The sequence below is a fragment of the Elephas maximus genome, chromosome 4, assembly GCF_024166365.1.
Source record: "Elephas maximus indicus isolate mEleMax1 chromosome 4, mEleMax1 primary haplotype, whole genome shotgun sequence".
In the NCBI taxonomy this organism is placed as follows: domain Eukaryota; kingdom Metazoa; phylum Chordata; class Mammalia; order Proboscidea; family Elephantidae; genus Elephas; species Elephas maximus.
In genome coordinates, this window is record NC_064822.1 from 33,223,317 (window position 1) to 33,250,274 (window position 26,958).

The window sequence follows — 26,958 nt, forward strand, 5'->3', positions numbered from 1 at the left end:
TTTGTGTTATGAACATTCTGATATAAACCCCAAACCTTCAATGAAATAAAAAATAAATGATAAATATGAAATTATATTCAACCACAGTGGTAATCAAAGCAGTGCAAATTGAAACAACAGTTATACATTGCTCGTGAGAATATAATTTAATAAGGCCCTTCTGGAAAAAAGTTTAATATATATATTTACAGCCTTAAAATATGCATACCCTTGACCCAGTAATTCTACCTCTGGGAATTTATCCTAATTTAAATAATTAGAAAAGTCCTCAAAAAAAAAAATGTATATGTACAATGATGTTATCATGCCACTCTGTTTATGATGGCCAGAAATGAGGGGAAAATTCTAAATGTGCAACAGTGACAGAATGGTAAGATTATAGTACAGCTGTGCGGTTGGGTCCTGTGTCATCACAAATCATGATGCAACTATCCATGTATATATATATAGAAAATTAGTAAAGAATTAAGTTGCAAAATTATATATAACAGAGAGAAAGAGAGAGTGTGAGTGTGTGATTTCCATTTTTACAAAAAAATAGAGTATTACATAGAAAAAAGTCTGGAGGAATAAATATCAAAGCATTTACCGTCACTATGCCTGTATTGGAGTAATTTTTATTTTCTTTGCATTCTTTTAGCATTCTGATATAAACCCCGAACTTCTAATGAAATATACTACCTACACACACACGCATTTCTCAGTTTACAAATGTAATATGTTCATTTTCTACAGTAAACATTATTACTTTTATAATTAGAAATAAATTGACTTTGTTCATTTGATACATTAAGAAGAAGCCAAACAAAAACCACGTGGAAAACATATACCAACGGTTTCTTCAAAGCTAGAGAGAAAGAGGAGCGTCGAGGTAATGAACATTTATTGTGCATTAGTTCTTTACATACATTATTTCAGTTAAGTATTTACTAATTTAGAAAATATATATTGAACACCTACTCCTATGTTGGAGTCTCTTGGGTGGCCAAGTAGTTGTGCACTCAACTACTAGCCGAAAGTTTGGTGGTTTGAACCCACCCAGAGGCCCCTCAGAAGACAGGTCTGGTGACCCACTTCTGAAAGGTCACAGCCTTGAAAATCCTATGGAGCAGTTCTACTGTGCACGTGTGGGGTCACCATGAGTCTGAATCCACTTGAGGGCAACCAGCAACCACAACTACTACTACTTTGTTAACAGTCATAGCCGTCCTTTTTACAGAAGAGAAAACAAGCTCAGAAACTTGTCTTCTTACTGAGATCACACAGCTAGTTAAGGTTCAAACCCAGCCAGCACGGTCAGGATCCTCTCAGTTTCCCACTGACAGTAGTCATTGACCTGTCAGTTGGAGCCCAAAAGAATATACTTCCAAATTCCAGGATGATTCCAGAATTTTGGAGACTGTCAGTTGCCTCTGTCCCGCACTCTCCTCATCCTAGGCCAACGTATTCTGGGGTTTGTGGAACAGCGCTTGAGCTGCACTGCTTGCCCCGGCACACTGTGGTTGTGCGTTACACTCTTAAGCCTGGGCTTACAGGGTCTAAGCGTTCGGCCAGATTTTATGGAAAGGCACAATTAGTATCACAGTCTTTGTGTCCCCACCATTGGCTTTCAGCCATTTCACCCACCCCAGTGTGTCCAGATACATTATGCTGATATGATTTCTCCACTTCCTGATGGGTGTCTGTGAGTTCTTAAGCCATACAAGTGGTCATCAGGCTAGACTCCTTTTACACTATTTGACTTTGCATCTTTTAAAATGAGCTTTTAAACCAGCCCAGGAGTATATTCCCATCCCCCTCCCAAATCAACAGTGATGTACCCTGCATATTAGGGGGTAAAGCGAATACTGAAGGCAAGAGCCTTTAATTATGTGCAAAATGTTTTCAGTCAAATCTGTCAGCGCATACACAGATGTCACATCGGGGCCGTTTGGAAACTTCATGGCATAACATTTCAGAAAACCTTTTCAGCATTCAGCAGAATCTCACTGAAGTGAGAGAGAAGAGTCTTCTGATCTTACAAATGACTTTTGGTTCTTTGAATTATATTTAGGAAGAAGGAAAGAAAAGAATTTGAGGTGTGATATATAGTGGATAGAAGAAATGTGCACAGGTAGAAGACTGTAGATTAATGTACAGCTTAGAATATAGGAAACCCTGGTGGCGTAGTGGTTAAGAGCTTGGCTGCTAACCAAAAGGCCAGCAGTTGGAATCCACCAGGCACTCCTTGGAAGCCCCATGGGGCAGTTCTGTCTGTCCTATAGGGTAGCTATGAGTCGGAATCTATTTGACGGCAAAGGGATTGTTTGTTTAGAATGTAGATTAAGGTAGAGTATAGCATGTAGAGGTTAACCAATTGAGATTTTAAATAAATGAAAATGTACTGGAATAGGAAATGGAGAATGTGGTAAATTAAAGCAGGGAGGGGGAGGAGGATACCAATTGCAATATTGAAGGGAGAGAAAATAGAGAGATTTTCTTTTCTGCTTCCTCCAGTATAAGTGGTGGGTACTTATTTTTGTTTTCCTCTTGTCATGCTTTGCACCCAGCTTTTCAGAGTTGAATTATAATAAACTGTCAAGGTTTTCGTTTCTATTGGTTAAGGAATTTTTATTTTCACGAAATCGTGATATCCATTTTGGTATCTCACAGGATTGTTTCCACATCACATTTCCTTTCATCACTTTTTACACTGTTTGTCTTTGCTTTTCCTACTGTAACTAGTTTTCTAATGTTCAGACTCCTCTCAGCACTAGAATCAGCAGCTAAAGTCTGTATCCAGGATCTGTAGTTCCTTGGTAAGAAACAATTAAAAGAACGTATTAATTTTTTGATACACTTATTCATTCAACCAACATTTGTTGAGCACCTACTGCATACCAGGTATTGGTGGAAGGGCAGGAGCATCAATAAAAATCAAGTTCCTGCCTTGCAGAAACAGATAGGGAAAGGGTTGGCGAGGGCTCTGGGTGGCTCAAGGGCATTCTGTGAGCGTTGGGGCTCCTTTCCAACAGTGATCTCGTTACCCTGTAGGTAACAAGTAAGCAGTTGCTTTTGAATTGACCCTGACTCAGGGCAACTCTATGTGTGCCAGTAGAACTGTGCTCCGTAGAGTTTCAGTGGCTGATTTTTTGGAAGTAGATCGCCAGGCCTTTCATCCAAGGCACCTCTGGGTGGATTCCAGCCTCCAACCTTTCCGTTAGCAGCCGAGTCCATTAACCATTTTCACCACCCAGGGACTCCTACCTGTACATAGAATTTACCGTATCTGGCAAGGAACCACTTTGCTGTCCCTCAGACACAGGGATGGATTACCCAATAAGCAAGGTAAGCACGGGCTTTCTTGTGCTTACTTATTAACCTGTAGTACACAATTTGGCCAGTTTGTAAACCTGTGGGTGCCTTGCTTACTGGTTAATCCACCCCTGCAAGTCACACACTTTTCTGCTTTCTCCTTTGTATTGTCAGCCTTACCCTTCCATTATCAGGAAACATCCCTCCGGGAGTCTGTGCTCCCTCTTTCCTTCCTTTTCAAACCAAGGTTTAAAACTGCCCCCTCTGAAGCTTTCTCAATTGATCCCACCTGGTTACATGGCTTGAGTTCAGAATATGAGACATTTTCTGTCTTCGTACTCTTATATGAAAAACACTCATAGAGATAGTTATAGCCTAAGGTATACAAAAGGAGCCCTGGTGGTTCAGTGGTTAAATGTTCGGCTGATAACCGAAAGGTTGACAGTTCAAACCCACTAGTCGCTCTGCGGGAGAAAGATGTGGCAGTCTGCTTCTATAAAGATTACGGACTTGGAAACCCTCTGGGGGGCAGTTCTACTCTGTCCTACAGGGTTGCTGTGAGTTGGAATTGACTCAGCAGCAGCAGGGTTTGAGGTATGCAGGTCTGAATTAAAAACAAGATGAATTTAGAGGATAAATATATATCTTTTAGGGAGAAACTAGCTGATAAATTTTTAGGTGCTTACTGATAATAATGATTTTGTCATGTTGTGGTTTGCAGCTGTAAGGCTAAATAAATGATCTAAATTAAGACACTCAATTCTTTTAACATTGTAGATTAACTGAACTGGTGTTCAGGTTCTGTGAGAATGTTTTTACATTAAAAATTCCTGCAAATTTTCCTGAGTTATAGAGGCTGTCTAGTGTATTTCAGTATTTATTGATGTCAGGAGACAAGGGGTTGTACAGATTATTAAAAAGGAATTAAGGAAAATTATTTTAAAAATTGAAGAAAAATTATAAGTGAAAAGTTCAGGTAAGATTCTTAGAAATTATTAACAAGATTAAATATAAATCTCCTTACCTTTCAGGAACATGTCTTTTATGCAAAATGAGATTGGTCTGTACTTGACTTTTGTTTAGTAGGCTCCTGCGAGTCATAAAGCACATTAGATCACATAGATTCTTCCCTCTCGTATGTCTTCCTGCCTGCTTTTTTTTATTTAGTAAACATGTATTGAACACTGATTATAGCAAGGGATAGATGTTGGGGGCCATGGGGGTAAATAGATAGCATTCATGCCCTCGAGGAGCTCACATCTAGTAAGGGAGAAAGTCAGGAAACAGTAATGAAAGAGTGCGTGGTGTTCAGGACAAGCGACAGAGAGTTCAGCTGTGGGTGGAAGACGTGGGCTGCTAGGGAAGGCTTCCCAGGACACGTGATGCTTAAGCTAAACCATGGCGACCAGCTCTACCAACAGTCATTTCACACTACAGACCATCTCTAGGCGGGTGTCCCCAGTAGATCTGTTCTTTATGTCTATGAAATAAAGACCTTTGGTCCAGTTAGTCCTCATGGTTCCTGAACCATTTTGTGGCTGGCTAAGAAGACTAGAGTAATATACATTATGAATATGTAGTTATTAGTTGCCATTGAGTCACCTCTGACTTATAGCGAGTTTATATAACAAACCTGAACGTTGGTACATCCTGCACCATCTTCATCGTCTCGTTGTTGGGGCTCTTCATCATTGTGTCAGTCCACCTCATGGAGGGCTTCCTTCATTTTCGCTGACCCTCTGCTTTACTAGACATGATGTCCTTTTCTAGCAATTGGTCTTCCCTGATGATGTGTCCAAAGTAAGCAAGCAGAAGTCTCACCACTCTAACTTCTAGGGAGCATTCCAATTTTATGAATATTATGAATATACTGGGTGGCATATGCTTAGGAAAAGAAAAAGAGAATCATTGAGGACTGGGTAAAACTAGATTAGTCAAATAGACTCCAACTGTTATAACCAGGAGGAGCCAAGACTCAGCCAGTCCAACCTCTTCCTGTTACAGAAAAGGGAGCTGAGGCCAGAGGGGTGTGCAAGTTGTCTGAGGTTACCCAGAACTGGCCAGCGGCAGAGCTGGACTAGATTCCAGACTCTTGGATTTTGATGGGTGCTTCTTCCACAGCATGGACTGCCCCAGGCAGTGCAGAGAGCCTGGAGATTAGTTTAGGGCACAGTAAGGAGCCTTTATCAAAAGAATGAGAAAAGCAGTGAGCTTTGTAGTCTGATATTTCTGGCATTAAATATGACCTTGTAACCTTGGGTGAGATATTTAACTTCTCTGAACTGTTTTCACTTCCTTAAAATGGAGATTTTTTTTTAAATGTTAGATTAAAATTCATATCTAATGGAATTGTTCTGCAGACTGTATGAGGTAATGTAGGTAAAACATCAGTGCTATTACTGGGCTCAGGTTAACTAAACCCACTGCCATCAGGTTAACTACATAGAGTTAAAAATGAATTAAAAATGAGAGACGTCCTCATTCCCATTCCTATGCGGTCTTTGCTGCATGGCAACTATGTAATAAGTCCAGTGGAGGGTTGAGAGAGGAGATTTGGTAAAAACCTCATGAGAGAAGCTTATTTATTTATTTTTAACAGATAGTATGGAATTCCTTTTAATTGTGGTTCTTTGAATTTGAGTTATTCCATTGCCTCCCTGTATATTTTGGCCTTTTGATAGTTTAAAACTATTATCCTTCCTGTTTTTCTTTTTAATTTATTTGCATCAGTTTAGCATGTAATATTTTTCAAAAGTTCTTAGCTTCCTATATGTATATAAAATTTTTCAGATGCCATGGTTGATTTCTACACCAGTGCACTTAGTTCAAGTAGTAAAGATGGTATTATTTTGTAAAGAGTTTCAGTTCTTTCTAGGAATAACCTTGCAGTCCAAATATTTCTTCTGTTGCAGTTTATATCATATTCAGTACTTTGAGTTGTTTTTGTAACTCTTAAAAATTTCTAATTAGAAGTATTTCTCTAAAATGATGTACCGTGGTGTGGCATTTGGCTGCCACACAGTCTGGGTAAGGCAAAACCTTGAAAGCCTAATCCTGAAAATTTCAACAAAGGAATTTTTTAGAAAACTTTTTCCCCCTCAGGTGAGTAAAAGCATTTTTACATTTTATTCATAGATGATTTTTTAGAAAAAATGGCACATTTCTTTTCCTTTCTATACTTCTGGTGCCACATATTTCTGTAGTAGTGACATCAGTAGTGTTTGTAGCCTAAAAAAAAAGGTGGATCCCATTTACAAGTTCAGCTGAAAATGATTCCTCAGTAGCACCAGCTTGTATCATATCACACACACACACACACACCCCACAAGGATACTGTATCGGAAATTTAGCATGATTGCACCTGTTAATACTGATAGTGTTAATAACAGTATTCTCATCTGCTCTCTCTTATTCCATGCCTGGACATGATGGGCTTTAAGTTTTTCAGGCGGGCAGACCAACTATACTTCCTGCCTTTCAAAGAGTCACATGTGATAGAGAACACATTTCCAAAATTCAAGCAGTATATCAGATCCTTGTTTTCTCTGGTGGGGCATATCTTTTAGAAGACGTTTATATTAAGAATGAAGACACGTTTATCACTGTGGAATCTAAATTAGTTTTAAAATCTTTTTTCTTGTCAAAACAGTCTTCCTTTTAATGAAAATGGCCTTTGTCTTTTGGGGGAAAGCAATGAGAAATTAAAGGCATTCTTCTGGAGATCCTTCAGGTGAAGAGAAAAACCTGAAATTGCTCTTGGAGGAATTATTACAGACCTAAAAAGTCAAAGGTAAATTTTAAGACATTTCTTTAAAAGGCAAATATTAGTCCTTGAAATATGGAGATGTTGACAATGACTGGTATTTTGTGCCGAGAGATCATTCACTGTGCTGAGTTATTTGGGATTCATATTCACCTCTAGGTGAATGCATTTAGTCACAGAGGGCAGGAAGCATTGCATTGCCAAGATGATTGTCTCCACCAGTGGGCACTGATGGGGGCGATCCTTATCAAAGTGTTGTATTCCATCCCTTTGGAGGTCTGAGTTCTGGGAAGTAACCAACAGATATTTGGTGTGTCAGTCACACACACTATTAGGTGTTGGGGCAGATACAAAGCAAACTAAAACATGACCGTGGACCCAAGGTGCACATTAAATGGTCAACACTTGTTGGCACGGTTGGGAACCAGAGGCTGCTTAAACACCAGCCCAGTAAGCTCAGCAAATTTAAAATCTAATTGAAAAGTCATTTAGGGCCTCCCCCCTCACCCCTCAAGCTACAGAACATAACTCAGCCTGGCTTAATCAAAAAGAGAAATTATTGACTCATGTATCTAAAAATCTAGATGTAGTTTGGTCTAAAAGCTCGAATGGTTTACCATTACCTGTTTTTGTTTTTTTTTTTTCTTTTCTTTTTCTCTCGACTCTGCTTTCTTTGTGTTCGCTTTATCTTGACTCTTGTGGCGGCAAGATGGCCTCAACAGCTAGAGCTTTACATTTTCCATCTCTGAGTCCAGCAGGAAAGTGTCTCTTCCCCTAACAGTTTGAATAAAAGCCTTGGGCCTGACTCTCACTGGCCCATAGTGGGTCATGTGTTTGTCCCTGAAGCAGTTGCGTGGCCAGTGGAACAGGAAGTGCTTATCGCTTGGGTACTATTTACATGTTCCACTTCTGTGACAGGGCTGGGAATCAGGGAGGGGCTTTCCCCAGGTGAGAATATGGGCACCATCACCAGATGTAGCTGAATAGATGCTCAGCAGCAAGACAGCAGGTATGTGTCACAGGTAAACAGGACTAATACAAGAGGGAAAGCCAACTTGGCTTTAAACAATTAAGAGGGTAGTTATATGATTATGTCATTAAATGTGCTGTAGGAATTGAGAGAAGGATATAAGTGAGGGCTGGAGTGATTGGGGCATTGAAGCTGCATTGAGCACAGATGGATATGAACTTGGCCTTTAAGGATGGGTAGGATTCTTAGTTCGACTCTCCCAAGACACCAGTGAGGAATGCCTGGTGTTCTCAGAATTGATGATGTCCGTTCCAGCCCTTTGTGACTCTCCAGTGGAATGATGTAACACTGCATAATAGAGCCAACCCTTAAGGCTGACACAGGGACATAGAAGATAAACTCTCAACTTGGACAAATTGTAGATGTGACAAAAAGCTTGGGAGTCATTCAGCAATACTAAAAAATAAATAAATTATGGTACAGATGCATGTTAGACTCTTTCTAGCCAGTTAGTCATATCCTTATTTCAATAGATAGTTATTGATCACCTATCGAAATTATTTTGAAGAATTTTTAAATAAGAAAAACTAGTATACAGAATTGTTTACAGCATGATCTCAGCCATCTGAATACTGCTTAGAACAAAAAACCTAGAATACTCTAGACTTCCTGGAGCCATGGAGGCTGGATGAAACCCTGAAACTATCTCCCTGTTAAAATCTATGTCTTAAACCAAAAATATTCCATGAAGTTTTCTTAAAACCAAACAGTAATCTAACTTAACTAGTAAAAAAACACCTGCCTTGAGCATTGTACTCTTTTAAGAACTGTGTATACGGGATCAAAATAACGATAGCAACTCTAAAGATTAGAAAGAAACCTTAGGGGACAGTGTGTTTATGTTAAAGGGGGAGGAACAACTCAGAAAAGGAGGGTGAGAATGGTTGCACAACTCGAAGATTATAATCAGTGTCACTGAATTGTACATGTAGAAACGGTTGAATTGGTGTGTTTTGCTGTGTGTATTCTGAACAACAACAAAAAGAAAAAAAGAACAATGAGGGGGAAACAAGCGTAGAAGGAAATACATCAAAAATGATATGTGGTTGCCTCTGTTCTTTGTTCTTACCTGTACTTTCAAAACAAATTTAAAAGATTATACAGCTATGAACTGGCTTAACCAAGAGACAGCCTTTGAAACATGGAACTCAAATCTTGTGCAGAAGCATCAAGTTCTGCAAAGGCAGAACCATAAACTACCACAAGTTCTATAAATCATGGCGGCAGTCTCAAAATACAGGACCTTTAGCTCATGCAGAGGGACCAGCCGAGGAGATAAATCATCTATGTCTGCATTCATGGAGAACTGTGATGGTGGCAGTTTACACAATGCCCATTATTTTTGATTAAGAATTTCATCTTCTCTGCTTAAAAATCTAAGGAACTCGGTTAGGTCAAATCGTTGGTGGTACTTCAGAACTTCTGTCAACTTATCTTAAGTAGATCCAGGCCTTATCTTTCACAACATGCCTTCCCCCTACCCCAACACTATCTCATTTTCCTGCCTCACACGAGGCACTGTTTCCTTAGTCCACTTATTTCTGTCGCCTCTATGTTTCTTGGTTGAAGCTCCAGAACTGCTTTTGCTATAGCATTGCTCTTTGGCTTCTTTAATTTGAAATCTCAGAGGCATAGTCTTTCATAGTTTCCAAAGCACTCTCACTCACATATCTCAATTGATACCTTGCGATAGAGCTGGATGACGTATAGTCCCTATTTAAAAGTATGAGGAGAGGGCTCAGAGTTTTTAACTTGCTCAGTATTACACAATCCAGGTCTGATGACTCCAGATCCATGGCTTTCTATTGCCCCATGCTGCCCCCAAACACTTAGGGGTGTGCCACTGTATGACGAGTGATAAACCAGGAAGGAGGACTAGATCCCTTGTTGATAATTATATGATAATCACCCTTGCATCTTTTTAAAATTTACATTTCCTTTGAAATGTTTTCTTCTCAGAGACAATGCAACTAGTACTCTTCACTCTAGTTAACCACCTTCCCACCTGATACCTTTTTTCAATTCTGAAATCTTGCTTAGATGTACTTAATATGATTCTCTATAATTTTTTTTTATACGTTGTAATTTGAACCGCTTTTCTACTACATGTATTTGTCTTTAATTTTTTTCTCCTCAAATGGTAAAGTCTTGGAAAGTGAAAGCTGTGTTTTCTATTTCCTTAATAGTTTTCTCCTAGGGAGAAGTTCAACAAGTGCTGACCAACCAAACTTGAGGAACTAAAATAATTCATCCTTCAGGAATGTTTTCATAGCATTTCTGCAAATAATTATGAGATTAAACTTTCCTGAAAATTTTACTGAAACATCTGTTTTTCAAAATTAACTTGGAAATATTAAGAGCCTTAGGCATATCTGTACCCAGCAGAAAGTCATTTACTATTCCAGAACTCCTAGCTGGAACGTTTCTTTTCCTCCATGTTAATAAACCCTGGCCCCGAAACAGGCAGGGACACTGCTCCACTCACCAGAAAACCCACTATTTACAAAACGTACGGTCACTTCAGAGGCTACAGCTGCTCTGTCTTGGCATCAGTACTCATCTACAGATTGTCGCTTATTCAGAATACAAACCTTTCCCAAAATCTTCTCTGACTTTTGGAGTGTAGGATTGATAGACCAGTTACGGAAATCTCAGAAGCAGCATCTCACACTAGAGTTCTTTAAGCAGACTGAAGAGGTGGCCACTGCTACAGGCTGATTTAACCCCAGCGATTCTGTAACAGGAACCTGCTACGTTATAAGCTACTTAGCTAAGGGCGGGAACCACCTTCCACTTTCTGTCTCACACCCCAGCATTCTGTGTGTATTTGCTGAATTGAGTCATGAAGAGAAAGGTTAAGATGGGTGGATGCTGAGCCTATTGTCGTGAATAGTTCACTTCTGTAGTGAAACTGGCCTGTGTAGAGAAGACAAAAGGATTTAGAATTTTTAGAGTAATTTTTTTCACCTCTGTGGCCTAGGGTCTTAGGGGATCCTCAGCTGCAGTAGATGGGGGCAGGGGTGGGCAGGAAGTGGCTTTGCTGCTCATTTAGAACATTTGGCCTCCCTTGGTTTCCACTGTCTCCCCCGCCCCCCCATAGCTAAGGCAAGAGGGGAAGACTTTCCTCCTTTTCCATACATTTTTCCTTATCTGTTTTTAAAACTGTGTTTTCCTTCTGAAAGTTGTCCTGAGAGTGGCCCTGAACTTAATTTACGCTATGATTCATACCCCGCAGGGATGTCCCTTTCTTTTGAAGAGTACTGATAAGTAGAACAAAGAGCATTTCCAGTTAGGAATTAACAATTATTTTGTTCATTGAATAAATACTATTTTCCATTTCCACATGTTACATGTGTTAAGTGTAACCTGAGTTATAAGACTGAGAACTTGCCACACAGTGGTAGACTTTTTCAGCTTTTAGTTTTAATACATGTTTGACTATTTTAAAAGCAAATATTACCTTCAACCTGGAAAATAATAGGCTTGATGGTTTTTATCCTAGGTATATAAACTTCCTGAGTTTAATAATTCCTTACCTTAAAATATAACTACAGTATTGATCACTATGAAGGGATGGTTTTGCAAAGAAGTCACCCCACAAAATATCACCATGCAGTGGTCTGTAAGCCAGTTGCTAAAGTAGAAAGTTTAAAATTGTCATGTGTGTAATTTGTAAATTAATTCATGAATATTAATTGTTATTCAGCACACATGGAGCACTGTGCCAGTCAGGGTTCAATTATAGAAAACAGAATCTACTGAAGCCAATTTAGCTAGTCAGAAATTAAATGTGTTAGTGGGTATTAAGTGACTCAAAAATCTGAATGATAAAGAAGCTGCTCTAGATTGAGCTAGAAGGTAGGGAATTGTAATTTTATATAGGAGCCCTGGTGGCGCAGTGGTTAAGCCCTTGGCCGCTAACTGAGAGGTCAGTGGTTTGAACCCAGCAGCTGCTCTTCTGGAAGAAGATTTGGCAATCTGCTTCCATAAAGATTTCAGCCTTGGAAACCCTATGGAGCAGTTCTACTCTGTCCTGTAGGGTCGCTATGAATTGGAATCGACTTGATGGCAATGGTTTGATTTGGGTTTGGTTTATCTAGATCTTTACTGGTAAGGAAGGAGTCCCTGGGTGGTGCAAACTGTTAAGTGGTGGACTACTAACTGAAAGGCTGGTGATTTGAACCCACCCAGAGGTGTCTCAGAAGAAAGTATGTCAGTCGGTCACTGAGCCAGATCCTGGGGCAGTAGCACTAACCACAGCAGTCATGGTCTCTGCTCTGTGGGGTTTACTGTCTTGGGGAGACAGACATTACCCACATTACACCAATAATAATAACCACAATTGTGCTGAGTCTAAAAAGAAAATGTACACCATGCATTGAAAATAAATAATAAGGGGCTTAATTTAAGCTGGAGATGGGGGCGGAGTACCAGGAAGGCCTCTCTCAGGAAGATGAGTATAAGCAGAGGCTTGAGGGTGGAGTTGAGTTTGCCAGGTGAAGCAGGAAGTGGGTGGGGGGGGGATAGGTAAGAGCGTTCCAAGCACAGGAAACTTCACACGTGAGGTCTGAGACTGATGGAACTGAGAAGACCAGTGATCAGGCAAAGCTTTGAGGTCACTGTAACGATTTTTTCCTAAGAGTAATTGGAAGTCATCTTTTGAGTGATATCAAATGAGTATTTTTTTAAAGATCACAGTGACTCTTGTTTGGAGAGTGAAATGGAGGAGGCAAAGCATGAAAGCAAGGAGACCTGGTAAGAGCCTGCTGCGGTAGACTGTAGACGAGCGATGGGGGTGGCTTAGATTAGGGTGGCAATGGAGAGAAACAGAGGTTTGGACATAGATTTAGGGGATAGACTCATCAACTTAGTGAGTGATTGGATGTGGAGAATAAAGGTGAAAGAAGTGTCAAGAATCTAAATCTCTGATTTCTGGCATGATTAACTGGGTACTGAGGGTGCTTTTGAACCACTTAAGTGAAGATGTCCAGAAAGCAGATGGATGTAAAGGTGTGGAGCTCAGAGGAACAGTGCGAACTGGAGCTATCTGTCTGGGAGTCAATACATGTACTAGATGAGACAGAGCCATGCAGTCAAGAGAGAGCCCTGAGAAAGGATGTGGACTGAGAAGGCCCGAGCCCGGAGAACCCTTGACACTTAGGAGTTGGCTAGACAAAGAGCAGTTAGAAAAAGGTAGAAGACATATTCAAGGAAAATCCATGTATTTCCTACAAATCAAAACCATAGTGAAATACCACTTCACACCCACTTGTTGGTTGCCTTGAGTTGGCTCCCACTCATGGTGACATTGTATGTAACAGAACAAAACGTGCCTTTCCTGCTCCATCTTCATGATCATTGGTATGTTTGAGCCCATCTCATTGAGGGTTTCCCTTGTTTTTGTTGACCCTCTACATTACCAAACATGATGTTCTTTTCTAGTGATTGATCTTTTCTGGTGATGTGTCCAAAGTAAGCAAGACGACAAAATTAAAAAGACAATAGGGAGTGTTGGGAGGTTGTGGAGAAATTGGAACCCTTGTCCATTGCTGATAAGGATATAAAATGGTGCAGCTGCTGTGGAAGATAATTTGGCAGGTGCTCAAAAAGTTAAACATAGAATTGCCATATGACCCAGTTACATGTCCAAGAGAATTGAAAGCAGGAACTCAAACAGATAATTGTACACCAGTGTCCATTGCAACATTATTCACAACACCCAAAATGTGGAAATAATTCAAGTATCCACCAACTGATGAATGCATAAGCAGAATGTGGTATATACACATAAAAACCCAAAACCAAACCCATTGCTGCTGAGTTGATACCAACTCATAGCCACCCTATAGGACAGAGTGGAACTGCCCCATAAGGTTTCCAAGGCTGTAATCTTTACAGAAGCAGACTGCCACATATTTCTCCAGCAGAGTGACTGGTGGGTTCAAACTGCCATCCTTTCAGTTAGCAGCCGAGCACTTAACTGCTGCGCCACCAGGGCTCCTTTTATATACACATAAAAAAAATAAAAAAGAATGAAGTTCTGACATGCTATGACTTTGGTGAACCTTGAAAACATGCTAAGTGAAATAAGCCAGATTAAAAAAAAAAAAAAAGCCAGATACTGACTGACGAATAGTGTATAATTCCACTTACATGAAGTATCCAAAATACGCAAATTCGTAAAGACAGAAAGTAGAGATTACCAGGGGCTTGGGGAGAGGGGAGAATAAGGAGTTACTGCTCAATGAGTTTGGGGTTTCTGTTTGGGGTGATGAAAAAGTTTTGGAAGTAGATAGCGGTGAAGGTTGTGGATCATTGTGAATGTAATTAATGCCACTGAATTCTACATTTAAAAATGGTTACAATGGCAAATCTTATGCTCTCTCTGCGTGTGTGTATATATATGTATATATTCACCCACATATATATGTATACCACAACCCATTGCCATCGAGACAACTCCGACTCATAGTGACCCTGTAGGACAGAGTAGAACTGCCCCACAGAGTTTCCAAGGAGCGCCCGGTGGATTCAAACTGCCGACCTTTTTGGTTAGCAGCTGTAGCACTTAACCACTATGCCACCAGGGTTTCCTTGTAACGTATATATAGTTTATATATAGTTTTAGCATCTAATTTAGCAGGGAACATTTTTATTTTTGGAAATAGACCACTTTTAGAAAATACAAAGGTTGATTCATATGTCCAGTCCTGCTAGCAGCTAGGCCATATTAGAAAAATAAACTTAAAAATGAGTTTATCTCTGTTAAGACTATCAACTTATTGTTGTTAGGTGCTGTTGAGCCGATTTAGACATCTGGTGACCCTGTGTCACAGCATAGCACTTCCTATAGGGTTTCGAGGCTATCGTTTTTACTGGAGCAGATCCACAGCAGATCTTTCTACTGCAGAGCCCCTGGGTAAGTTCAAATCCCTGGCCTTTCAGTTAGCAGCCGAGTGTTTAACCATTGGTCCACCAGGGCTTCTATCGACTGTCTTGATATACCATAAATAATCCTTAAATGAGAGAATAAGCTTTCGAGGGCAGAAATCCAGGTAATCAACAATAAATTTTAGCTAAAATCTGCCCTCATGTTTATATAGTACTATGATGTTGTACTCTGACATTTCACAGTGAGGTATTAAAAAAAAAAAAACCAGTGCTTTCGAGTCAATTCTGATTCATAGTGACCCTACAGGATGGAGTTAGAACTGCCCCATAGTTTCCAAGGAGTGCCTGGCGGATTCAAACTGCCGACCCTTTGGTTAACAGCTGTAGCACTTAACCACTATGCCACCAGGGTTTCCCAGCGAGGCATAGAGGGTGGATAGCCCTATTACATGAGAAAACAGGCTAAAAAAGAGTAAGAGACTTGACAGCAGAACATTTACACCACTAATTATGCCTCTAATTGATTATTAGATCAGCTGTACCTAAGAAGGCCCCGAGAGAGTGGGACATAGAGTAGGCCACTTTTGATGGGAGAATAGGCTAGAAAAGTTTTGGGTATAGTCTGGAAACATGCCCATTTAGTTGAATAAATGTTTATTGAGCCAGATTGCATGGGTGAGTTCCCGGAACTCAAAGAGTAATGAATGACACATGGTCTCTGTCCCCAAGGAGTTGATAGACTGATGGGGGAAGGGGATGAATCAAGAACAGAAAGTATGTAAACCCTGAGATTGTGGGTGTTCCTCACATTCTTCTGCTGGAGAGGCAGGAGGACCTTTCCTGACCTGGTAGGAGGAGAGGGGAGTATGAATGGCCATAAGGGAAATGCAGAAAAGAACTTGAGGTTGGTGGTAGTTTGCTGAAAAAATAAATCTACTTAAGAATGTTGCCTAAGGCCAAGCCTTCCTTCACAAGCTACTGCTGGGGTCATGTTTTATTCTTTTTATTGAGTTAATTTGGCTATTCCATTATGTAGCTGTATACCCCATGCCTGGTATTATCACCCACCCACATGCTCACACCTTGGGGGTGAACTAGGTCAATAAAAAAAAAAATAGGTTCCGGTTAATCATTAGCCAGTGAGGGCAGCCTCTATAGCTGCATTCCCTGTGCTCTCAGACGTCTTACTTCCCCGATGTGTACAGCATCACCTCTCTCTTCACATCAAACTGTTAACTCCTGGAGAACAGGGAACATATTTCCTTATAATGCTAACCATGTACCAGGCACAACACAGCACTTACACAGAAAACAGATGGCAGTTGAACATGGATTTTGGCTCAGGGTGTGATCTCAAATTCAACAGTGACTCCAGCCACGCTGCCCTTTTCATGTGAAAGACGATTCATTTCACAGCCAAGTTAATACTTTTAAAATGTGAAATTAAAACAATAAAGAAACTTCTCTTTTGAAGTGGAAAAATTATAGTCAAAGGAGAAAGAAACTTAGAGACATTATAGACCAGTCTGCTAGTGGAATATGGGAAAATGTTCAGTTATTCATAAGTTGCTTGATAATGGGTGAATAAATGCATGATAGAACTTTTAGAATTTGGCAACACCTTCTGGAGAAACCATTAAATAAATGCATGCTTGATCTTACAAAGGCAAGAACTCTTAGAGAGATTTTAATTCTGAAAAATTCAATGGCATATAACTAAACTCCCATTAGAACAATGAATGAAAATATTCCAATGCCCAGATTAGTGAATTATTTTTACTAGGGCTTTCGGGCTCGTAAAAGTGAGATTTGGAGGGAAATCAGAGGATTTATCCTTGAAAGTAAGATACTGATTATATAGAATGTGCTGACTTCCCCCAAGCAAATGGTACTTCTTTGGGCTACCTTCTGATAATTGTGAATCTCTCTTTGTCAATTTTGTTCTCTTGTTTCAGGAATGTGTAGACTCTCCAGCCTCAAATTGATCTCTCAAATTCAGTGTGGTCTGGCAAAGCCGCTTCTTGTTCATTGTGTTTGGAGTAATGTTTTAAATAGTTACATTCAGTTGTATCTGTTGCCTTTAAGCATGTGAAGGACATGTGCCTGTTTTCAAACACTAAGAGCAAGGGCATTTTTTTTATGTTCATTTGTGGTTAATCAGTTTTCTGTTCTTCCTGGAGACAAACTGCATAAAAAAGGTCGAGTGGTTCAGGGCCCCTCCCATAACATCAGAGGTGCGGATGAAATGAAAGAGTCGAATATTAATGAGTGTTTTTTAATCTGAGGGAAAATAAATACTTGGAAAAGGCAGAAAGTTCGTTGTTTGGAACAAGCGGTTAAAAGTTTTCAAAGGCATTCATAAAAATTTCAATAAGAGGAGTAATGAAAAGAAGCTGTTCCATGGAAGGAATTTTCTTCACATTACTTTCCCTCTTTGACGTAGTAATAACCTGAGGGCTGTTTAATGAGTGTTAAATGAATGACTATACTATGCAGATTTGAGGAATTAACTGTTCTTTTTTTTTTTTTAAACTAGGTGCCTGTGTTTTAATCGTCTGAATATTTTCTACACATATCGCTCATTGCTTGGCACCTAATTTTTTTTTTCTTACTGTATGTTAATATACAACCTTGGCAGAAAAAAGAGAACAAACACATATGAAGAACTATGAGTAATAGGACATGTATAATTAAGTGTTGAGTTGTGTGTTAATGTACTCTGGAGGTGTAGAGACTGAAAGGAAGGTCAGTGAGGGTTGGAATATCTCGGGGAGCCTTTGAGGAGGTAGGGGATCAAATGTGAACAGCTTGCAAACATGGAAAGATTTAGGAAAGGACCTGGGAAGGGTTCCAGATAGGAATGGCTCAACGCAAGTGAAGATGTGCCTGAGATGTTCTCCTTGATTTTCATTTTTATCTTCTAAATGCTTTTGTCAGAACACAGTTCTTATTTCTTTTTCTACATTGTTTTGTTTCATATTTTTCACCCCTCTGTTTCCAGGGCTAATGCTGAATTCTTGCAAATCACAGGAGATTTTGTTGTGTAAAATCCCAAAGGGTCACTTGCATAGACTTGTCTTCAGTAGCATATTTTTGTTGGTCATTTACTGCATCTTAATTCTTCAGCTTCCTCTTTGAACCCGCTGTGCAGAGGGCCTCCACAGTCGTCTTCTGTGATATTTCAGGCGCTTGAGCCATTAATTTCCCTTGTTACTTGGAGCAAAGATGGGATGGCTATTTTGTAGGAAGCATAATTTCGTGTCAGCCATTCACCAGTCACCTTTTTTCTTCTATGTTGTTGCATACAGACTTTTTTGGGGGGGTCACTTTTTTTTTCTTTTTTAATGTCACTTTCTTTGAAGTTGTATAGATCATATGACTCTAGGGGAGGGGGTTAAAATGAGATTCCTCAACCATCCAATCCCAGAAGTGCATACCAGAGGCGTATCTTAGGTATGGCAGGTGCGGCACGTGCCCTGGGCGCCACTTCAAAGGGGGGTGATGGTGGGGCTGATGACGGAGGCACCACTGAGCAGTTTATATTATCCCTGTACTAAGGCACTACGTCCTCCCTCTCGCATGGTAGATACAGAGGCGTAGCGAGGAAGCGAGGGGAGCGTTGCGTGAGGCAGAAGGGGGCACGTCCCCCCCAGGCTCAAGCCCAAGGGGGCACCAGACAAGGAGCCGAATGACATTTAGAGGCACCATGAGTATGAAAGGTGCCTGACTGAGGCAGTCGGACAAGATGGCGGAAGGCGTTTCAGCGTCTGTTCATCTTGAAATTGGGGAGTAAGGGCACAATTTAGAGATCACCTTGGGCTCTTTAATTGGGGGGTGGGGAGCGCAATTTAGAGATTGCCCCCAGGCTCTTGCCACCCTCGCTAAGCCCCTGAGGGGCGCAACTTCAGTGCTTGCCATAGGTGCTGTTTTTCATAGATATGTTTAACTCATGCCTCCTAATGGCCCTTTCATTTTCTTCTTTGTGTCCCTGGCTCCACCTCCACCCGCAAACCCATTCACAAAATAATGATGCCCATACTTTAAGACAAATTAGGAAAACACACAATACTTCAGATACTAACCTATCTGAAAAGACTTAGAATTTGATTCTTTCTCCCAGTGCCATGCTACTGAAAATGGCATGTAGGCACACATACACACTCCTAACAGGCTTCTTAACCAGTTGCCATCATACCAATTCCGACTCATGGCAACCCCATGTGTGTCAGAGTAAAACTGTGCCCTGTAGGGTTTTCAGTGGCTGGTTTTTTGGAAGTAGATTGCCAGGCCTTTCTCCCAAGGTGCCTCTGGATAGACTCAAGCCTCCAACCTTTCAGTTAGCAGCCAAGCGTATTAACCATATTAACTCCAACAGGCTTCTTAGGGTCCGTGAAATAATGAGAATAATAATAATAATAGTAGTTATGAAGCCTTTTATCCTGTCCCACTTTTGCCTGAGAGCAGTAAAGCCCCTATTAGAAAGCAAAAACTATAGTGTAAGTAAACGGTGTTTTTTATTATTTTTTTTAAAGAGGGAAAGCACAGATGGGGTCAGCTGAGTTTGCAGCCTAGTCAGCTTTTCTACAATTTTTCTTCTGCTGATTCTTTTCTGTGAGAATAGCTGGGCTTCTGCTTAATCTAAATACTTAAAAATAAATAAATAAATACTTAGAAGGCAGTAATTAAGAAAAGAACTCATCAGCCAACCTCTCTCTACAATGATCTAGCTGGATAATCTTTGTCTGTCTTTAGTAAGCGTTTAAAACTTGGCATCAGTACTAGCTCTTACGCTGCAGAGGACATCAGGCTGCCAGTGGGTCCAAGCTGAGCGCTCTCCTCATGGGAAATTCAAGGAGAACCACCTCAGGTCCCTACACCCACTTAGGTTCAAAGGGAAGAAAAAATGTCCCTGAAGAGTTAGAATCACAAGTTGTGTACTGTAGCTCTTACTCTGACAAACAGAGCAGCATTCCAAACAATTATTCTCAGCAAAAATAAGGGGGGGTCTTGATTTTTTGCCATTCAAACCAGTCTTCCTGCCTCTCAGAGCTCAAGGCTGTAAGGAAGAATATGTGTACTTAAAACCACCTCCTCCACCTATTAGATGAGTGCAGGGTAACTTGAAGCAAAATACCCAGTGAGTTGTTAGAACTATTGTACGTTCATTGTGAGAGGTTAAAGGATAACAACTCAGTGAAAGGCTATCGGAACTATTTTTAAAGTAAGAATATAGGCAGAAGCCAAAGGAAACCTTAATCTTCCCTTCCCTCCACCCTTCCTGCCTTGGCTCTTTCTGGAGTCATGTTTGAGGACAGGCACTCTCTTCACTGAGGGGTAAGCCATGTATCAAAAGGCAGGGTCTTTTGTGACCGAAGTTACTCCTCTGTCCATAGGAATGTTGGCTTTCAGGTATAGCCCTGTTGTTGATTGTTGTTGTGCACTGCAGAGTCTGTCATTTTCCTCAGGAAAGTTGAACATAAAATCAAAATTGTTTTTATCTAGGCTAATTATATTATTAATTATGATACCACATGAGCTCATTTTTCAGGACATTCTCCATTTGGTATCTGTAGCAAAGTTTACAGTATTATCTTCTACTTGTTTGTATTCCTTCGCAAGTAATCTATTTTAATAACTAGCGACATAAATTTACAGTGTCACACGCATTAGTATTTTTTGTAATTCTTACTCATTTCCTAAAAAAAATTGTGTTTTCATAATGAATTTTTTAGCTTATATGGAAACCATGCAATATAAAATACTAACTGGCTTTGTTAGGGGAATATGATATTTTGAAAGTAAATTCTGACCAGTTGTAATGACTTGATCCCACCTGATAGTTTGATATTTCTTTGCCCTTTTGGTAAGTACCTGTGGAGAGGAGAGGAGGAATGAGCAGGTAGTAAATGTTGGAAAACACAGGGTTGTGTGAGATTTACTTAAACTTACAGATTTGGGGTATCTAGGCATACCTGGAATTAAACAGAAGCTGGTCTTTTCCTTCTGCACTTAGGGGAAGCTGCCACTCAGTATACAATGGTGATTTGGTTGTCACTGAATTCACTTATCAATATTTATGGAATGCCTACTACGTATCTAAGGAGCACTGGTTGTGCAACAGTTAAGCACTCGGCTGCTAACTGAAAGGTTGGTGGTTTAAGCCTACCTAGCAGCTCTGAGGAAGAAAGGCCTGGCGATCTGTTTCCTTAGAGATTACAGCCAAGAAAACCCTACGGGGCAGTTCTACTCTGTCACATGGGATTGCTATGAGTCAGAATCAACTGGACAGCACCTAACAATGATGACAATAAATCTGGCAATATTCTAGGCCCTAGGAGACATACGCTAGGAAAAATAACAAGCAGATGAGGTCCCCACTTTCATGCCTTACATTCTAGGAGAGAGATACCAAAAATAAACAAAATGCACAGATTCAGTTATCATGTCAGGTGGTGACAGGTACTGTGGAGGGAATTCAAGCTGGTGAAGGGGGCAGAAGGTGGTGGGGTGTGTGCTAGGTAAGGTGGCGAGGGGTGCTCCCTTCACTAAGGTGACACTGAGCAGAGACTTGAGGTAAGGGATATCTAGGGGAGACTGCTCCAGGCAAAGGGAACAGCTAGGGCAAAGGCATGAAACAGGAGCATGTTTGAGAAACTGGAAAGAGGCCAGCAGGGCTGTGCCTGATGAAGGTAGGGAAGAGTTGTGGGAGATTCCAGCTAGAGGCCAGACCATGTAGAGGCTTAACCCAGGTAAGGACTTCATCTTCTACTCAGGTGAGATGAGAACCTGTTAAGATGAGGGGATTCAGTTAGGTGGTCTCCAGAGCACCCTCCAATCTAAAACTGCTTTTTCTGTCTGCAGTATCATATGTCATAGAATATAATACCATTTATAATAGGTTTTCTGACGATAAATTGTAAAAACACTGCTGTTTCACGAGTATATCTTGCCAGTGGTCTGGTTGATAAGGCTTGGACATATAAAATAATTAAAAACATTAAAATATTTTTTTCCAAAATGAGACATTAGTAGATGATATATTTTTTCCAAATCTTTCACTCAGTTTGTAGAACTGTGTATTGCTTTTTGGCTTGATAATTGTTCTCCTGCAGCTCATTAGGCTCCACATTCTTGCTCCGTGTTTCTGTAAATATTATATACCTTCCTCTTTCATCTAACTACAACTGCTTATCTTCTATTTCAGCTGCAGTTTATTTCCACTTTGCGTTAGGGAATACAAAACTGAGCCATGTTTAAGTAACTTAGTGTCAATCACCGGAGCCTAGATTCCACATTCCCAGGCTGAGGAGAAAGTAAATAAATTGGAGAAGCCTGATGACTAGGATGTGTCCATAATTGTCTCTTTCAGCAGAACTCCATGAGGAGGGCAGGCAAATCCCCTAGGCATCGCGTAGGTCACCGGGTGCGCTGCCTTATTACACAGCGTCAGCATAATCCACTCTCTTGGTCCTTTGTAGGGCACTGGGAATCGGCCACTCTGAGTTTATGCCACAGCTGCTGGCCTTCCAGCCTGTTCTGCTGCTCCTTCGACCCTTTTACAGAATGCTTCATTTCCATTAAAAACACCTTGTGTTAGTACACAAGCTGACGCTCTTCTGTGGGATCCATCTTGTGTCACGCTCGGCCCCACCCACCCGTAACTGCTCGATTGTTGCCCAGGCTTCTCGGTAGGAAAATACCTGGTGCTACCAAGGGAGATACTTAAGGAGTGAATTTCCCAGACGTAATACAGTCCTCATTCTTGAGTGGTTTATGAATCCCTATTATGTTAAGTCAAGCATTTTCTTTCAGTATTCTAGAATTTTTAAAAAATCCAGGGAACCTCATGTAAAGGATTGTGTTTTAATAGAAGTGGTAGTTCAAAACACCTCTTTAACTCATGGCTTTCAATTCTAATCAAAGCTCTGTTAATCCTTTGCTTGGGACATCCTGGTTTTTCTTTTGCTTTTTCTCAAAAAAAAAAAAAAAGATTACACTCATTTGATTGAAATTTGATTCTTCTTAGTAAAACTGCCAATTTTAATTAAGTTTGGAAATTGAAATATGAGTGGAAATTGGATACAATTCAACATAGTTATTTCCTTAGAGTATTCTAAAGAAGGGATTGTGAATTTGTGCAGATGAAGACATTTTATATGGCTTTAATTGTTCCTGCTTCTATGAATTAAATAAACCTTTTTAGTTTTGTTGGTGTTCGTATGAATCCCTTTATGCTTATTGAAGGGAAGAAATCACTAAAAAAGATGTTCAATTTTAAACTAAGGCTATTTCTTTTTATTAGCTATAGCAACTAGTCCATTCAAGGGTTTTAATTAGGAAAATTAGAGGCATTTTGTGTTGTGAAAATTACACTTGATTTTAAAGAAACTTGAGAGTTGGGTGTTTATTTTTCTGTGAATGGTGTGTGCTCTGTGTTCTTACTAATTTGTATTCATGGGTGTATTATTCACATTTTCTGTGCTCATTTCCAAGGCAATTTGGACCTGATAAATGTTGGGGACATATGTACTTTTTTTACTCTTAAACTTGATTCTTGAATGGAGAAATTAAGAGATGTTTATTTTGGTGTCTTTAATTAAAACATTAATTTTTTTTTTTTTAACTTACTTTGATTTCTCTTAACTGTAAAGTAAAAGAGGAACCAAAGAGAGTGTTTTGGAAATCTGAGCTGTGGTTTCTCTGAGCTCTATTTGGTTTGAGCACATTCGTGGTAAAAGTTGACAATTACCTGAATGTGCTTTTGGTATTATTCTTTCTTGGCTTCATTGGATTTCACCTATATTTGCCTTTTATTGCCTAATTTTGTATGCTTTGAATTTTTTCTCTAATGTCTATTTGGGAGATGCTGTGTCTTGAGGATTCTTTTTTCTCCTCCTCCTGACTTTACATCTGACCATGTGTAATTGTTTCCCCATCAGTATAATCAAACTAATTTGCTTTTGCAGCCACTAGTTGAAGGTATGGGCTGGTGCTTCTTAAAGCCTGGAGAATATGCCCTCTACCATGGTCCTGTTGGAGTCTTTGGGTGGTGTAAACAGTTAATGTACTCAGCTGCTCACCGAAAGGTTGGCAGGTCAAGTTCACCCAGAGGGACCTTGGAAGAAAGCCCTGGTGATCTGCTACTGAAAAATCAGCCATTGGAAACCCTGTGGAGCACAGTTCTACTCTGACATGTGGTCACAGCAAGTAGGAATCAACTTGACAGCAGCTGGTATCTGGCATGGCCCTGTTAGCCACAGCCTCAGGGTATTGTTAACAAAAGTATTTTTTTTAAAAAAACAAGTACTTGAGATTTGTGAGGACTAAAAATGTAGATAGTTACAAGTCAGACTCTTATTTAGGTATAATATTTTTAATCTTTTATAAAAAATATAATAAATATTCTAAGGCACCATGATTTTTAGACCTACTTCTTCAGTGAACTTCAAGGTCCCATGTTGTAATTCTTTCCTAAAAAAAGCCAAAAAAGTGTGCCATAGAATTTTGTGTTATTGAAGATAGAGTAACAGTAGAAAAATGGTTTTTTTCCCTCCCTTTTTAAAACCGATCCCTATTTAATAGGTGACTAGCACATAATTTCCATTGAAAAGTTTATTTTGAAAAGTGTTTAGGTAGAATCAAGAGAAAGTAGGAAAGCTTTGGTGAGTAGCATCTGGGGTCTTAAAAGTTTGCAAGTGGCCATCAAAGATACTCCACTGGTCTCACCCCATCGGGAACAGGGGAGAATGAAGAAAACCAAAGACATAAGGGAAAGATTAGTCCAAAGGACTAATGGATCACAGCTACCATGGCCTCCACCAGGCTGAGTCCAGCACAACTAGATGATGCCTGGCTACCACCACTGACTGCTGTGACAGGCATCACAATAGAAAGGCCTGGACAGAGCTAGAGAAAAATGTAGAACAAAATTCAGATCCACAACAAAAGACCAGACTTATTGGTCAAGACTGGAGAAACCCCAAGAGTATAACTCCCGAAACCAAAAAACCAAACCCATTGCCGTCGAGTCGATTCTGACTCGTAGCAACCGTATAGGACAGAAGAGGCCCCCAGACACCCTTTTAACTCAGTACTGAAGTCACTCCTGAGGTTCATCCTTCAGCCAAAGATTAGACTGGCCTGTAAAACAAACAATAATACACATAGTTCAGCCACGTATATGAAACCAAATGGGCACACCAGCCCAGGGTCAGGGATGAAAAGGCAGGAGAGGACAGGGAAGCTGGAGGAATGGAATTGGGGAACCCAGTGTCGAGAAGGGGAGAGTGTTGACATGTCAAGGGGTTAGCAGCCAGTGTCACAAAACAATATGTATACTAATTGTTTAGTAAGAAACTAGATCTGTAAACCTTCATTAAAAGCACAATAAAAAATAAAAACAGGATCCAGCAATCCCAATCCTAGGAATATATCCTAGAGAAATAAGAGCCATCATGTGAATAGACATATGTATACCTGTGTTCGCAGCATTATTCACAATAGCAAAAAGATGGAAGCAACTTAAGTACTCATCATCAGATGAATGGATAAACAAACTCTAGTACATATACACGATGGAATACTATGCAGTGATAAAGAACAATGGTCAATCTGCGAAACACCCTCAAAACATGGATGAATCTAGAGGGCATTATGCTGAGTGAAATAAGTCAATCACAAAAGGATAAATATTGTATGAGACCACTATTATAAAAACTCATGAAAAGATTTACACACAGAAAGAAACAATCTTTGACGGCTATGAGAGAGGGGAGCCGTGGGGAGGGGGAAAAAAAAAGAGAAAGTAGGAAAAAAGAAGAGGGAAGGAGGAATATGAGGACTTCTATTGGATTCTTCCTGCCCTTTCCTTTTGGTTCATAAAAAAAAAAAAAAAAACTGGTGCCCTTTCCTTTTGGTTCATACTTAAGTTAAAAAGATAGGAAGACTGATTCTATGGAGGGGAGAGAACAGGAGTTGTTGAGAGAGGCTTTAAGTTTAGGGCAAATTATCCAAAGAACCTGGATAACATAATAATATGGATATACACACACACTAACTTATATAACTGGGTAGGGAGTTGGAACAAGAAGAGACTGTTCAAAGAAAGGGGACCCTATGGGGGCAGCTCTACTCTGTCATGTAAGGTCACTGTGAGTTGGCATTGACTTGATGGCAATGGGTTTTACTTCTAATTTTATGTAATATAGGGATTTTTTTAAAAAATCAAAACCTAATTTTAATTATATCCATTTATTCTTAGCAAGTGTGGTCAACCAGGAAAATGAGCTTGCTTCAAAGTGCAGGGTATTATCCAAATTGCAACACTCCCAGAGCCCCACTGGGAATCATTAGTGCAGATTCCACTGTCATGTTTGGTCTTGGGAGACTGTGCAGGAGGAACAATGATGTGAGGATAAGCCAACCAAATTGCAGAGTGCAGGATCTCAGAAGGGCAAATTTTCCAGAGATTATATTCATTTATAGCTCCATTGCAAAACTGTCTTTAGCATTTATTTTCAAATAATCCATTTGAAGTCATTCTATGAAGAGAGCCTTTTAGTAAACAAATACTGTACTTTCTGTGACTTGATGTTCTTCAAGGCTAAATGTTTAATAAACATGTTTTGTGGGTGGTTTTATGGTTGTACACTTTTTGTTCCTGGGTTGCTTTGGTGGTGATAGGCCTGAGTTCTGGTTTCTTCTCAGCAACATTATTACTGCATCCTCTTAACCAGCACACTGAATGCTCCTTATCCTGCTCTGTGTTACTTCTTTAAACACCACCTGGATGATCCCACCCTGCCATTGAGCCTCACTGCACAAAGAACAAAAGACCAAGTGCCCATTGTGTGCTAAGGCATGAGCCATGCTAGCTTTCTTGAGGCTAGCGAAACTGTGGATAGAACCTGTAAAAACTGCATTACAGAGGGTGTGTGGTCATATGACTGGGCAGGTTGGTGTGTGTGGTCATATGACTGGG

General features: G+C 40.1%; 1 protein-coding gene across 2 annotated transcripts in view; it reads left to right on the forward strand.

Moving 5' to 3' along the window:
- The window catches only part of PIP4K2A (phosphatidylinositol-5-phosphate 4-kinase type 2 alpha), a 194,742-nt gene that overhangs the window by 53,056 nt on the left and 114,728 nt on the right, over positions 1-26,958 (forward strand). The window contains exon 1 of one of the 2 annotated variants that reach the window (XM_049881850.1): positions 6,189-7,084. The exons of the other annotated variant lie outside the window; for it this stretch is intronic. The gene's annotated coding sequence lies outside the window, so the exon portion shown is untranslated. Of the gene's footprint in view, positions 1-6,188; positions 7,085-26,958 lie in introns of those variants that run through there. 2 annotated transcript variants of the gene reach the window in all.